This window comes from Podarcis filfolensis (genome assembly GCF_964270895.1).
Source record: "Podarcis filfolensis genome assembly, chromosome: 2".
Lineage (NCBI taxonomy): Eukaryota > Metazoa > Chordata > Lepidosauria > Squamata > Lacertidae > Podarcis > Podarcis filfolensis.
Genome location: NC_139605.1, coordinates 28,988,156 through 29,003,666, shown reverse-complemented (window position 1 = coordinate 29,003,666; position 15,511 = coordinate 28,988,156). Strand labels below are relative to the sequence as shown.

General features: G+C 41.4%; 1 protein-coding gene across 44 annotated transcripts in view; it reads left to right on the top strand.

Moving 5' to 3' along the window:
• Positions 1-15,511, top strand: part of FOXP1 (forkhead box P1) — a 534,652-nt gene that overhangs the window by 347,605 nt on the left and 171,536 nt on the right. For 3 of the 44 annotated variants that reach the window (XM_083601062.1, XM_083601049.1, XM_083601057.1), the window contains exon 1: positions 6,488-6,673. The exons of 32 other annotated variants lie outside the window; for them this stretch is intronic. The gene's annotated coding sequence lies outside the window, so the exon portion shown is untranslated. Of the gene's footprint in view, positions 1-6,487; positions 6,674-6,915; positions 7,011-15,511 lie in introns of those variants that run through there. 9 more of the 44 variants (XM_083601066.1, XM_083601063.1, XM_083601058.1 and 6 more) reach the window with 5 other exon arrangements.

Below are 15,511 nucleotides of genomic sequence, written 5' to 3'. Positions count from 1 at the left end.
TTGCAAAACTGCACATTTCTTTTAATAACGTGTTTTGATTTTGTTTATTCATAGGATTCTTTTTTACTATGCATTTCCATTTGTTTTTTGGTTGGTTGGTTGGTTGGCTGGTTGGTTGATGATTAACTTTCTACACTGATACTGTTGTTTTATCTAAAAATATTTCAGGCCATCGTTTCCTCATTTTTTTGTAGTGTTGCTAAACTCCTATTATACGATCTATTCCACCTTTGTTTTCCTTGCTAGAAGTAACCCCTTCCTACATTTTCTTCAGTGTCTCTGTTCCTCCTTACCTTTCTGGTTTTTCAAGCAAGAACCCAGAATCCCTATAAATGTCTCCCTTTCCTTTTTGTTAAGTGCGACAAATTTGTAACATATAGCAGAGCTCCCAGCAAGTTTCAAGCCATGTAAGGCTTGCTTTAGGATTTTGCAAAAAAAATTCAAAGCTATTAAGTCTTTGTATATTGCTGACCTAGAGTGTTTACTTTCAAGACTACACCTCTTGGTAAACACCTTTTTGTGCTTTGACCTCTGGCAGAAGTTGAACTACCTTCCTCCACCCCACCCCACCCCCATTTTGTTTTCTGTCATACAGATTGTGAAATGACCTGTTCAAATACATTTTAGTGCCCTGCTGCTTCTTGGAAAGTGGTTTTATTTTCCTGCAGCCCAGATTCTGCTGTCCTCTAGGCCAAACTAGACATCATGGAAGCAAACCTGTGTGTCAAAATCACATACCCTCCAACATTTGTCAGATGAAAATGGAGACATTAGATTCTACATCAGGAAGCTTCTCCCATGTTTGATCTGCTGCACACATACATGTCATATACACATGTACATCTGTCACCTTGAGCCATCCTCACAGGATTGTTGTAAAGAAAAAATGTGTAAGGGAAGGGGTTGTGTACAACACCTTCAAGAGATAGATGGAATGAAGTAACATTTTAGCTGTAAGCTTCCTTGAGTCCCTGCCAGGGAAAAATATGAGTAATAATAATAATAATAATAATAATAATAATAATAATAGAAACTCTGAGAATTATCAGGAACATACCAGAGAGTAAATCCTATTGAACTCAGTAGGACTTAGTTCTGAGTAAAAATGCTTAGGATTGCAGTGCAAGCCTGCACAGTCTTTACTCAGCTACTTGGGAGTAAGCACCAGATTCGGAAAGAAGTAGACTCCACCATGGAAGCAAGACCGGGAGAGCATTAGAGTCCTGTCTAGGCAAGTTGCATGGGATCAATTCCAATCTGTTACTTCTGAGGATGTGGACAGGCCGGTTGGATGAATGAAACTGACCACCTGTCTCCTCAATCCTTGCCCATCTTGGATCATAAAAGTGAGCAGGAAAGCTCTGGGCGATGGGCTCCGCCAGGTGGTGAATGATTCCCTCTTTGAGGGAGAATTCCCGGACACTGAAAGAAGCAGTTATTAAACCACTATTGCCAGCTATCGTCCAGTCTCAAATCATCCATTCCTGGGCAAGGTGATTGAACAGGCGGTTGCTGAACAACTCCACGAACACCTGGAGGATGCAGACCATTTGGATTCCTTCCAATTTGCATTCAGGCGTCATCATGGGACTGAAACTTCTTTGGTCGCGCTGGTTGATGATCCCCAGTGGGCTAGGGAGAAAGGTGAAAGCTGTTTCCTAGTTCTGCTGAATCTCTCAGCGGCTTTTGATACCGTGGTATCCTTCTGGACTGGCTAGAGGGGTTGGAAGCTGGGGGCACTGTTTTATAGTGGTTCTGCTCCTTTTTCCTTGGTCATGTCCAGAAAGTGGTGTTGAGAGATGAGTGTTCAGACCCCTGGGCTCTCACTTGTGGGGTGCCTCAGGGCTCTCCCCCATGCTTTTCAATGTCTATATGAAGCTGTTAGGAGAGATAATCAGGGGGGTTGGGCTGGGTCTTCACCAGTATATGGATGATACCCAGCTCTATCTCGCTTTCAAATCAGAACCAGTGAAGGCAGTGAATGTTCTGTGTGAGTGTCTGCGGGTGGTTGGAGACTAAAGGATTGAGGTTGAATCCTGACAAGACAGAAGTAATGTTTTGGGGGGACAGCGGGGGGGACGGGACTCCCTAGTCCTGAATGGGATAACTGTGCCCCTAAAGGACCAGGTGCACAGCCTGGGAGTTATTTTTGAATCAGAGCTGTCCATGGAGGCACAGGTCAGTTCTGTGTCTAGGGCAGCTGGATACCAGCTCCATCAGGTATGCAGGCTGAGATCCTACCTGCCTGTGGACTGTCTCACCAGAGTGGTGCATGCTCTAGTTATCTCCCGCTTGGACTACTGCAATGTGCTCTTTGTGGGGCTACCTTTGAAGGTGACTCAGAAACAACAACTAATCCAGAATGTGGCAGCTAGACTGGTGACTGGGAGTGGCCGCCAAGACCACATAACATCTGTCCTAAATGATCTTCTCTGGCTCCCAGTATGTTTCTGAGCACAGTTCAAGGTGTTGGCGCTAAACTTTAAAGCTTTAAATGGCCTCAGCCCAGTACACCTGAAGCAGCATCTCCACCCCGATCATTTAGCCTGGACACTGAAGTCCTCCTCTGAGGGTCTTCCCTCAGTGCAAGAAGTGAACTCAGTGCAAGAAGTGCAAGAAGTGAACTTACAGGGAACCAGGCAGAGGGCCTTCTCGGTAGTGGCACTCTCTCTGTGCAACGCCTTACCTTCAGATGTCAAGGAGATAAAGAACTACATAACTTTTAGCAGACATATGAAGGCAGCCTTGTATTGGGATGTTTTTAATGTTTTATATTTTACTATGTTTTATACATTCTGTAAGCCATCCAGAGTGGCTGGGGAAACCCAGCCAGATGGGCAGGGTATAAATAACAAAATTATTATTATTATTATTATTATTACTCCACAGAGGAGGGTTAATATGTTCATTGTTTTCCACAGATGTTTCCAGTTGCGCTGTTTGCTATATATATATGCCTGTCTGTCTGTCTGTCTGTCTATCCATCCATCCAGGTTTGGCTAACCCTTGGCCCACCAGATGTTGCTGGACTTCAGCTACCATTATCCCTCACTACTGTGTGGATCTTATGGGACTGGAATCCAACAACATATGGAGGCTGTCACGTTGGCTACCCCCTGTTCTAGACAATCTGGAAAGGCCAGTCCTGTAAAATATTCGGTTCACGATTAATGTGACATCACTTTGAATCTCACTGAGCCCTGACATGTTAGACGTCTTTTGTGTTTTGCAGAGATAAAGTTTCACATCAGGTGCATCTTAACCTGGGCTGCATCCAGACAGGCAGATAACCTTGGCATTTAGCATGTTCCCTTTTTAATAAATGAAAATGGCCTTTTTTTACTAGAGGGAGGGGGGGCTACATTTAAGAGGTCACCTATTAGCTGCATTTTTGCTAGCTGTCTGAAACCCAGCTCTACTGTCTATTAAACTCAACCCACTATGTAAACATTCTTGTGTTGTTCCTGGTCTCTCCAGTGGCCAGGGGAGATCAGGTTTCACCTGCCTGCACATCTTCAAGCAATTAGAGCTATTAGCTTGAAGCTGTTTCACATTCAAGGTCCATGGTGACATTCAAGTCCACAAGACGGCTGAGGGTAAAAATAAAAGTAATAACAAACCTCCTTGGGAATACAGCCTGGTCACCACTCTTTTGCGTACACTTCTTAATAAATGCAACTGGAGGTTCAGGCAAAATTATTATTGCCAAGAACAGTATCTAACCTCAGTCACACGCTAGAGAAAATAAGGATAGTCACCTTGCATGGTGATCATGATAATTATTTATTTCTTTGGAATGGTGTAAGATTAGCCTTGTTATGGACTGCATTCTCAGCATGCAGACTTTGTAGTTTGCCTCTTGGTTTACCAGAGAATTTTTGCTCAGTGTTTACATTGCACAGCTAGCTGCTTCAGGTAAAGGCTTCGCTTCCAATGACATTCAGCCTCCAGGTTTAGTGAGTTCCAGCGGCAAGTCTTGAAAGCTGTTATTTTTAAAAAAGGTTGAAGCAGATTAGTGGTGACCTTAAAAGATTAAACTAGTACAGTTTAAAGATAAATAATCAGCCTTTAGCTCATTAGATAGCTACATAAGCATGACAGAAGGTGACTTTCTTATAACAGTTTTAGAATCCAGGATGCATTTTTCTTTTTAATATTTACAATTGGGGCGCGAGCTGCTCAAAAAGGTGGGTTTTGCTCTGTCTTTTGGTTCATATAGCTTTCCACCCCAGAAAGCACATTGTAACTGATTGCAACACTTTAAATTGTTTCAGTGCATCTTCGAATCCACTGTTTTTCTGTTGGTTTATTATGCAGAAGAGGCTAATTTTAAAAGCTATGCCTGCTGCAAAAGAAGATCTTCCTTTGCTGTCCCGGAGGGTGTTCTTAATCAGAAATAACCACAGGCTAAATTATAATGTGGAATTCTGCTGCCCTTTAACCTAACACTGCCTGCTCATTCGGTGTTTGTTAACAAACATCTCTAAGTACAAAATTGTTTGAGAATTACTTTTTCATTATATTCAGCAACTTCAATTAAAGTAAGAGGCTTATACAGAAGGGGGAGGAATTAAAAATGTATGGATTTTCCTCAAGAAAGTTTTAGTGATCATTTCCACATAAGCATTTTCTCCTCTGGTATTTAACTGTCTCGGGGATAGTTCAATTTAAGTAATATCCAATAACAAAGTAGAGTCTTTTAACAATGTAGAGAGAGAACCCAGCAGCTAATCAGATTGCCAACCAATTTTGAAGAAGTGGCGCTCTTAAGGGCCTGGAAACATAAATGGGTGGCATTTCCAAGCGATTTCACAATTAATGAGTACTACAGTCTCATTATGGCTACCGTATAAGGGGTGCAATCCAGAGATATTTAACGGTGTCTTAAGTCCCACTAGAATCAGTGGGCACTAAAGCGTGCTTAACTGTGTATCGGATCTCAGCCTAAGTTTCTACAGATAAACTAACCCATAACACCTACAGCAGGAAAGAGAAGCAACACACATACTGTGCATTTAAAGAAGAAGAAAATTAATAATAATAAAAAAATGTTTGGCCTACATAATTGAGAAGCCTAATTAAAAGATTAACTGGTGAGCTAAAGGTGAGAACTGCTGAGTTAGTAAAGGCTTTTTACAAGAAACCCTCAATTTCCTCCACTTTGCATGCCAGGAGCAGAAAGCTTGTAGTGCTTAGAGAGAAGGTGAGGCCTCTTTAAAGCAGATCTTTCCCATTCTCTCTCTCTCTCTCCTCCCACCACCACTTTGCCTAGTCTTTCTGTTTCTATGATCTGCCTTTTGAACGGTTTTTGTGGCTGATCAGTTCCACCTAATATGTCTCTTGATTTCTGCTATTGTAATACTCAGACGACATGCTGTTCTCTTCATTTTTATAAGCTTTAGATGCTCCTGCCTGTCATACTCTGGCGGTTTATCTTCAGCGTCTGGATTTGCTTTCAGACTTGCATGTCTATCAAGCTGCTGTTGCTTTGAATGTGAGATCAAAAGAAGATGAATTCCAGTGTAAAAAAGGGGGGGGGGAATCCCCTTGTATGAAGAAAAGATTGCGTCCTGTGTAAACATCCCATTGACAGCTCCCAATGAGTTATTTTAGCTGAGCATTAGCACCCAGAATGACAGACAGTCCGAGAGTTTGTGCTAAATAACAAATATCAGTGGTTGTAGCACATTGCCACAACAGCAATACATTTTCTTAAAAATGGGGGGGGGGGTGTTCCTGTTCTTTCCCTCCCTGTCTTTTTTTTCCTTTAGAAAAATGGTTTGTTGAATATGGTTGTTCTGCTGTTCGTAAATACGAAACCCAGTATACTTACATTGACAGTATCTCTGCCCCCCCCCATGTCAAAAGACATGACTTTTGATAATTAAGGCTGAGGGTGGGGGAAGAGGGCTGGTGGTGTTGAAGGGAAGGGAGTTTACTTAGTCATCTGGACTTAAATAGGTACTTTGTTTTAGTGACTGAAAGGAAACCAAGAAAGAGAATGCATCTGCTGGAACATATTGAATGCACACTGCTAAGATCTTAGATTCAAAAGTCTAATTTATTTTAAATGGGCCGGGGGGGCATGTTATGAAGGAATTTGAATAATTGCTGTGAAGTCTCGCCAACCTTAACAGACATTTATTGACATAAGCGCGTGGGTACCACAAAGAGTGTGAAAAACAAGCTTTCCAAAACTATGTACAAATAAAGAATTTGCCTAGCTGCATAGCTAAGATGCATTTGCTGCTGTTTCGTTGAGTTTTACACACATATATATGTATATGTATATATGATTTCTGTACGTCAGCCAGCTGCTTTAATAAGGTAGAATTAATATAATTTTTTTGGAGTGTTAAACACGACTTTGAAATTACCTGCAAGCTCCAGCTGATCTATCAGCTTTGCAGATTGGGGGGGGGGGGGAGGAATTGCTTAAATTCTTGTGGTTTCTTTGTCATTTCATAAAAGCAGACGTTGCTACTGTGGAGGCAAGCCTCCCGTTGTTGCCTACAAAGGGCAGTGCTCCAGTGTGTTTTCCCTTCAGTGTGTGCTTCAGCTGCACAGCACTTCCTGTTTATTCAAACATCTTTTTACCATTCTTCAACCCCCTGCTTCAGAGAAACAGCCAGAATACATCTTCAGCAAGGAGACGGCAAACTAGAGACAGACAGTAAGAGTGCTCTGTTAAACTCTCCATATTTTCTGTTTAAATGCTCGAGGGGGGGGGTGTACAACATGTAGCTATGGTGAACTTTTAACTTGCTATCTCGCTTGCAGAGGCATTCTTTTGCTCTAGGAAAATTTAATTGCTGAGGCTTGAGAGCAAAATAAGATGATTCACGTTGTTTACTGCCTTGTTGGGCAGGAAAACAAGACGAAATGGGAGCTGCCTTCTGCTAACTCGCCCCCCCCCCCTCCTTTGGGATGCTCTGTTTTTCAAATGTATTTCTCAAGAAGTCCTGTGCTGACTGTTGTTTGAGGAGGGACGGCTTTCGCTTAGAGCGTGTGTAAGTTTGTGATGTGTTTTGTCTGTGTGTTGTCCTGTTACTGGCTTAAGTTTAGAAGGAATGGCAGCAAGGAAAGGGAGGGGCAGGAGGGAGTTTGAGGAGGGTAGGCATCTTTAGAAATGCCTTTCCCTTGTGGTTGTCTTTCCGTTTGTTAATATTTGAACAAATCAAACGATAAAGAAAAATCAGGCTGCTGAGATGAGCATGGGTGTTATCTCTGTGGTATGACTGCTGTCTAGACTTCTAGTGCTACAGGAAGATTTGAGGGAAGAAAAAGAGAGCAGACTGGTGTTTAAAAATAGGTGTTAACTTTAAAGCCAGAGATTTTGCTTCAGATTTTCAGGGTCTGTAATATTTATGACACCTGGCTCAATCCAGAGGTAATGCTGCTTAATATCTGTAGCTAGTGCTGTAACACATGTTCCGTGCCTCTCCTTTTTGTTCACGTGGCTTAATAAATTGTGTAGGTTTGAGGGGGGGTTTGCGTTGTTTGTTTGGAATTTGTACTGTGTCCAGGAAAGTCCACCAACACAGATATCTAACTTTTTGTCCAATCACTTGAAGCAGTCGTTGTCATATCCACGAAGCGCAAGAGGGCATGAAGAATGTATAGTCTGAATAAGCATCCTCAGAGAGGCTATTGGGGGAAAAAACAAAAATCTCTATGAGGTCTGTTCCATGTTAAGACTTTTAAGAACAGAAACATATATTTTGACCAACTGCATGTGCCACAAACGTTTTAAGAATATGCATGCTTGTGGAAAAACTCTATTTTTTTTCTTTTTCTTTTTCTTTTTTTTTTTGCAATATTCCAAAGTATGCAGTGGGGAAAACAACAATATTTTGCAGCTGCCTCGGGGACAATTTGTTTAACAGCAAGATTAACTGCATAGGGAAGATGGAAAGAGTGACTAAAGTTATTTACTCAGATGTCAGTGTAGGTGCTGGCCAGCAAAACCCACTGTGGGAAAAGTGGTCTGCTGCCTTTCTTGGTATCTCAGTCTATTGGATGACCATCAGATTTCCCAGCTCACTGGTTTTGTTTTTTCTGGATGGCCGGCTTGATTATTTATCAGAAGGGAAAGGGAGTAGCTCAAGCAAACAAACATGTGGCCAAACTCTTGTTTTCTTTGTGGCTTAATAAAAGATACATGGAAAATAATAAGAGCATTGTTTTTCTCCCATGTTTAATAAGGGGAAATTGTGTATCATTTTAAAGGGGGGGGGAGAGAGAGAGAGAGAGGAGGAAGCTTAAAGTGAGTCAACAGTTTTGTGTGTTCTGTGCCTTCAACTTTCTGAAAACTCAAACAGTTCCCAGCCAAAAATTAATCTGTTGCTTTGTATATCCTATCAGTGGAGTGCCAACCTCATGGGACTTAGATTGGATTTATCATAATTATGCTTACTTCTCCACCTCCATGGAAAATGTCGTTTGCTTTTCCTTTTAACACATCAGCTAGGTGCTTGCCTAAATGAGAAGTACTTGCAATCTTGTGGAGGGATGGATGCTGACTTTGGAGCAAAATATTGACAGTGCAGTTATGCTGTCACCCCTATTGGCTGCTAAGTGTTTGCAGTGAGCGTGTGGAGCTTGCGCCCATGTTAAATCTATTACAGGCGCCCCTTTCTTTTTTAACACTGTTCTTTTGAATCTCATTGTGTACAGTGCACTGTTCCTTAATGATAGCTCAGGAGAATGTTAAGTAGTTTTTTTCTGTGAGGAAAAAAAACCCTGTGAACTAAATTACTTTCAAGAAAGAAAACATTGTGTGTGTGTGTGTGTGTGTGTGTGTGTGTGTATATATATATATATATATATATATATACCGGTATGTATGTATGTATGTGTGTGTGTGTGTGTGTGTATATATATATATATATATATATATATATATATATATATAACCAAGTCCTGGTGTATATTTTGGTTGATTTCACTGAATTACAAAGAACTGACAGGCACATGAAAGGAATTTCACATTGGGTGGGCAGGTACAAATTTAATAGATGGACTTGCTTTCAAAATCTCTCCTGGTCTCCTGGAATTGCCCGTCAGTATCAATGGATGTATTAGATCGCCTTGTCTATAATATTAAGTGACTGGCTGCTGTACTTCTGTTCCGTTATCTAGGTTAAAGGTCATGCTCTCTTCCGGGGATCTGGATTGGGTTCACACAAAAAAACAAAACAAAACATGGAGCAGGATAAGGAAAGGGAAAGTTCTGCTGTTTCAGTGTCTTCAGGAACAATTTAGGAAGCTCAAAAGGTGCTCTAAGCCAGTCTATTAATCCATTTATAGCTATGCACAAATGCTTCAAGAGGTTTTAATAGCACATGGTACTTTCCTTCCCATCCATCTACCAGCCTCTGGCAGTTTAAGATTTCAGACAGTGTAGACCAGTTCATACATGTAAACCAGCTTTTCTTTTTAACCATTTAGTGCTGTAAAAGCCACCTACATGAATGCAGAAATGACAGTGAACTCCCTCCATGTACACATTCAGATTGTTGTTGTTGTTTAGTCGTTTAGTCATGTCCGACTCTTTGTGACCCCACGGACCATAGCACATTCAGGTTAAATACTAGCAAAATTGTGTGTGTGTGTGTGTGTGTGTGTGTGTGTCCCTAACCTTTCTTTGTATGATTGCTGCTTTATATTCCTAATATATTTGTGGTCTTTTTTGCAATTTCTCCTATTTCTATAATACTGTTTCTGAGATGAGGTGACAAGAGCTGCATAGTTATACTCAAGGTGTATATGCACCTGTATGAGTATATTATCAGCTTAGCAGTCTTTATGCCCAGTGTGTCAATATCTCACCAATAAAAATATGCATGAGGAACTTATTTCTTGCGTGGGAACAGTATGACTTCTCATTTGATTTATTATCTGCCCTTCCTCCTGAAGGAGCCCAGGGTGGCATGTTTAAAACATTTCAAAACAAACAAATAAGAAGTAAGTTCTTCTCAACCAGTGATCCCTAAGTTGCCAGGAACAGTGTTTTTCAGCTGTCATATGCCTGGGTAAGTAGACATGAGGTGGGACTTGTAGACCAAAAGTCTCTAAGCAAACGTTGGAGGATCTGCGCTGAGATGGGAGAAAAGAGCTGATTGTTTCAGGGAAGCCTCGTCATTCTGAAAGCACTTGTGTTGGCTTTCATGAGGAACCTTCTTTAGTGTTTCAAGGTGCATCACTACATATTTAGTGTAGGCTCTAGTCTGCTTAGTCTCCATGTGTCACCCAACGTCTTCCTTGTCATTGTGTCACGGTACTGTTTTCTCAGTGACATATCAGGAACATATAAAGAGCACAGCCAGAGCAGACCGAAGGTCCATAGAGATTCTAAAGCCATCTAGGAGCCAACACTATCTGTTGTGGTAGTATATTTCTGCTCTGAATCTAATGCGTATTAGTTTTATCAGATGATCCCAAGCTCTAATTTTGGATGGGAAAACACTGCTGTGTCCACTTTTTATAAACCTCTGTCATATCTTCCTCCCCACCTCTCCCCTTAGTCCCATCCACAGCCCAGCTTCTCAGCTTCTCTCCAGAAGCTTTCTTCTTCTACTGCTTTATGACAGTTGCTAAATGGAGCTAACGGACTAGGAAAGAGTTGCCCTCACACTAGTTGCACCCTATTCCCATCACACTTCCGTGCATTTATTATAGAGCACTGATTATGGAGAACATAGGAAGCTACCTTCTACTGAGTCAGACTTTTGGTCCATCTGGCTCAATGTTGTCTACTCTGACTAACAGTAGCTCTTTAGGTGTTCCAAAGAGGAACCTTTCTCAGCCCTACCCGAAGCCACCAGGAATAGAACCTTCTGAGTGGAAGGAAGTGTTCTACCATTGAGCTACAGTCCTTCTCTTTTTGTGTGTTTGAAGGAAATATTGATGGGAATACATATTAGGTAAAGAGAATACCTATAATAAGGTAGGAAAGCTGAGATCCTGTGTATAAGAAGGTCATTTATTACATTACAGATTTTCGTATACTGTAATCCCGGCACATGTGCTTACTTAAATTTGCTGGTTTGTGTGCTCAATACTTTATGAACGTGCTATCCTGTTTGCTGCATTGAAAATTATTAGAAGTTACTGTATGCATCTTGAAGGGGGTTGTATAATACTAGCTCATAACGTGTACAGTTAATAACATAGCTACTGTGTGACTGGGCAATAGCATGTCCACCCAAATGCATAAGGTGGTAGCAAAGACAGGAGTTCATGTTCTTTCTAACCTGGGATTAGTTTCATGCTAAACATTAAGATAAAGATTTAAGAGCTCTGTTGGATCAGGCTGTCTAATCCAGCATCCATACGGTGGCCAACCAGATACTTATGGGAAGCCCACAAGCAGGACCCGAAGTGTAATAACACTTGTGTTTCCCAACAACTGGTATTCAGAAACATACATCCTGGTGGTGGAGGCAGAATATAGTAATGTTGCCTTTGTTGTTTAGTCGTTTAGTCGTGTCCGACTCTTCATGACCCCATGGACCAGAGCACGCCAGGCACTCCTGTCTTCCACTGCCTCCTGTAGTTTGGTCAAACTCATGTTAGTAGCTTCAAGAACACTGTCCAACCATGTCATCCTCTGTCATCCCCTTCTCCTTGTGCCCTCAATCTCTCCCAACATCAGGAACTTTTCCAGGGAGTCTAGTGACCACTAATATCCTTACCCTCAATGCAGTTGCATAATCAATCCTCTTTCAGCGTCATCCTAGTTGGTAGCCATCACTACATCTTGTGGGAGAAAATTACGTTGTTTAACTCTCGAGTTATGTGAAGAAATTCCTTTCTGTCTGTCCTGAATCTTCCAGCGTTCAACTTAATGTCCTTTAGCTCTAGTGTTATGAGGGATACTGCCAGTACTACAGGGGAGCAAGCTCTTATCTGACAGAAAGCCTGGTGTTTAAGTTATTATATAGTTGTTATATTAAATTGCTTTGAGGTTGTATTGTAACCAAGCTATGCGTAAATTTTGTTAAATACTCTTAGAACAAACTGCCTTTTAACACTTTAATCTTGAATTTATCCAAGCAATGGATTTGAACCTTGGTTGCTATAAATGTCTTTATACACACACACATACACACGCCACTCAGTTCAAGCTAAATGTAGTTTTGGCATCTTAAGACACATTGATAAAAGACCTTCAGTACCATAACATTTTTACAACTTGCAATGGTTTATGGTTGGCATTATGGTTGGCTTTTAAAATCCACATGGCAGGCAGAAATCCATCAGGTTAAGCATTTTCTAGTGTGGAAATACAATTATGCGAAAAGCTTCATCGGTTAACATTCTGCCTGCCAGACATCATTATATATATAAAACCAGTTTCCCATCCCTGCTTGATGCTTGCCAAAGTAAAGCGATCCAAACAGGAGTAAGAAGTCATCTGACCTGTTCACAGTCTTCCCCACTATGGTATAAAGTATTATATTTCTATTTAAATCACAATACACCACCCCCAAAGAATGGCACCTATACATATAAATAAAACACCTGCAAATGTTGTGCCCAATACCCCTACAGTGTGCTGGGCCCAGAAAATCCTACTGGCATCCCTGTAGCATACCAACTGCTGTGTCTACATACTAACAAAGATATAGGGCTTGCTTAGTTCTGTGCTTCTCTCTCAAGCAGCATTTGTCAGACTGGATTAGACTACAAGTGCCAGTATTATAAGGGCTGGTATCCATCGACGTTGAATGGAGATCAGCAAGCTAATTTCACAAAGGCACTCCAAATAGTCTTGAAATGGCTTAGAGGAGGTGAGAAAGAAAGAAAGGCAAGCACTTCTCCTACTATGCTAGCCATCTTGCTTTCTTTTCAGTGATCCTCTCTTTTCTTCTCTGGCTCCAGAGGAGCGATGACTGTTGATTAGCCTTTAGAATTGCAGGGCAAGCAGGTTTGATCTCAGGTTAGGAGTGAAGGGGGAAAGGCTCAGATGAAATTAGAGGACTAGTGAGGGCTACTCTGAACCACTGAAGAGACTGCATGGTTTGACAGTAAGGACTTTATTGTGCTGATTGTTACTAGTAGGACTTTCTCCCCAACGTTTTCTATAACTCAAAATTCAATATGAGGGAAAGGGTAATGTGTTTTTTCTGTCTCTGTTCCACTAAGTTGCTGCCAACTTCAATTGTTCTTTCTGCCTGCTTTCAGAGGGTCCCCTGGGGCTTAATTTGAACCTATGTTCACTGACTCTTGATCCTAGCTAGACCTTATGAATTAATAACTGAGTGTGGCCTTGAAGCATGTGCAAAGTACCTTTCTGTTGCCAAAATGTAGCCGCAACTAGCCCACAACTAGAGTAGCCATGAGGTCTTCCAAGCAAGTTCAAGGCAAGTTTAACCCCAGAAACTCACATTTTAGAAATGAAGCAAAACTGGACCCCTTCCCCACTTCTTTAATATTTATTGGATTTTCTTTTTGCTTTAGCTCAAGTTTCTTTGTGTGGTTCTTTCCTAATTTGAGCTATGCATTATATCTTGAAGCTGTTTCCTTCTCATTTGCTTACAAACACCCTTTCCTAATGCAGAAAAAGATCTCTTGTGGTAACCTTCTGGGAGGTATATACTCATAGGGATCCTGACAGATGCTCATGTGAGAAGACCCCATGAATACAAGAAAGATGGCCTTAAGGGTTCGCCGCCTCAGAGTCTCAACTTCACAGTCACTCTCAGTTGAGAAATGAGGCATTTCTTGCAAGGCTAACTCTTCTGGGGACATTAAAAAAACCAAACTGGTTTTAACCAACATGTGGGGTTCTTTTGCCAGAACAGATAGAAAGCAATATCACATTTTGAGGATATCAATGAAGCGCTAAGTTTCTTAGTGGCACTTACTTCCAGGTACGTACAGTTAAGAGTGCAGCCCTAGTTGTTTAAGGTACCAAATGGAGCCAGCTTCACATTGATAACTGTATTGCTCAAAAGTCTTTCTCCTTTAGTAAACTATCATCTAGGAGACTCAAAGCTTCCCTTTCTGCCATATGGAGGAGAGCATGAGTACCAAGGATAGTGTTCTATACCTCCCAAATGTGAACCAGAAATATCTATCTTCAGTTTAGCATTCCAACAGGTAAATGTACTAACTATATATTATTAGACTTCCATCCATCCACTGAAGTCTTACCGCTGAATCACTTATATTTCCAGGTATCAGAACTGAAATGTTGCTTGTATGTCAGCTGAATGTTCTTCCCATGTTGGAAAACTTCCATATTTAGATTTCCAAGGGGTCCCTCCAGATGGGGCCTCAAGAGTAGAAATGGATGCGTAGTATTCTGGGCCTCTGCTAAGTACCATCAGCTGCAACTGTGACTTGCTTTATAAGATTCCCCTACCTTGTCACCATATCTTTCCAGCTTTCTGAGGGTTCATGCTTCCTGACTTGTAGAACTAAAGATGCCCTTCAATTAATTCAAGAATGCAGTGAAATCTGCGTTTGCTAAACATTTCGGTGAACATATGCAGAAGGAAGTGTGGATGCCTCACTCTCCTCCTTCCGTGTAGGCATCTTGCACAGGGACTATTTCTTTCTTGTTTTACATTAATGAAGTCTTCACTGTTCCCACTGTTAACACCTACGCATGTACTGAACGTCTCCAAGGAGACAAGGAAACCCTTGAGTCCAGCAATGGTGAATCCTCCAATGAGGCAGCAAGCAAGAGGCAACTCCTTGAGGCATCTAAGCTTCCAGCTGTCCTCCTGCAGACATTAATTTCCTTCTGGCTCCTACAGGCAGGCTTTCTTCTTTGCATCTGAAATGTTGGTGAGTGCTTCAGGCTTCTGAGAGTGAGCTGGGTAGGGAAACACTTCTTGCATCTCTTTGTGATCTTTTCCCCAGCCTCCTGTTTATGTCACCTGGCTTCCTCTTCAACAATTCCAAACGTATTTCCAATTCTAGCACTGTTACCACCGACTTTCCCTCTTTGAGATATATATATATATAACCAGTCATTACTGATCTTTCATAAATCCAGCCTTTGCTGCTGTTTATGTGCTTTGCTAACTTCTCATCAGGTATTAGGAAACAGGCCCTGAGTTGCCATGTATTCAGGATGCTGCTTCCTGCTGAGCCCACACTGCCAGGTGTGGTCAACCTGTCTGAAGGGTGGAGTCTGTTTTCATCACTGTGCGGACTTGCAGGGGATTTGCATCTTCTCTATTAGTTTCTGAAAGGGCTGCTTTGTTTTGGCAGGAAGCAATTATTTTTCACAGGCTGCACAATTAACTTTTATGGCATAGATAGTTGCAAAATGTGGAGATGAGCAAATGCTTAGATATTTCAAAATGAGGAGAAGACTATCAATATATATATGAGCCAGAATTCCTTCAAAAAGACATTAAGAGATGTCATACCTCTGATATTTAAATGCTAAGGACAGACATCGGGATATGGCTGTCTCCATATCAAACCATGTTTATGAATTTCCCAGGTATGTTTTTGAACATTGCTGGAAGCAGAATAATACACTCACCAA